At 51.5% G+C, this 394-nt stretch overlaps 1 protein-coding gene across 1 annotated transcript in view; it reads left to right on the plus strand.

The window, feature by feature from the left end:
- The window catches only part of SERPINI1 (serpin family I member 1), a 40,420-nt gene that overhangs the window by 33,914 nt on the left and 6,112 nt on the right, over positions 1–394 (plus strand). The window lies entirely within an intron of this gene.

The following is a 394-nucleotide window of genomic DNA, read 5'->3' on the forward strand; positions in this document are numbered from 1 at the left end:
CTGCTGCAACACAAGCGTACATGAGTGTGATTCCCACATGCACGCAGCCCCATTCCTCCCCCTTCATCCCATGCGGCCTTGGACTCGCCCTCAGCTCCCTGTACTGCTGTACTGTCTTAGGGGACAAAGGCAGGAAGGAGCAGTGGAGGAGAGTGGGGGAGCCTGGAGTAACGTGGGCAGTGGCTGCAGGTTGAGAGCTTGCGGACCATACATTAATCCCTCATGGGCTGCCAATTGGACAGCTCTAATTTGGACTATATGGATATAAATTTTGTATAAATTTAGTTACCAGTGTAATGGAAAGTGATTAACTTTCCTAGTTAGTAATTTCTTTAGAGCCTTCTGCAACATGATACATTCTCTCAGGGTTGGGGGGGGGGGGGGGGGGGGGGGG

This window comes from Gavialis gangeticus, unplaced genomic scaffold (assembly GCF_001723915.1).
Source record: "Gavialis gangeticus isolate Ggan-Ray unplaced genomic scaffold, GavGan_comp1, whole genome shotgun sequence".
In the NCBI taxonomy this organism is placed as follows: domain Eukaryota; kingdom Metazoa; phylum Chordata; order Crocodylia; family Gavialidae; genus Gavialis; species Gavialis gangeticus.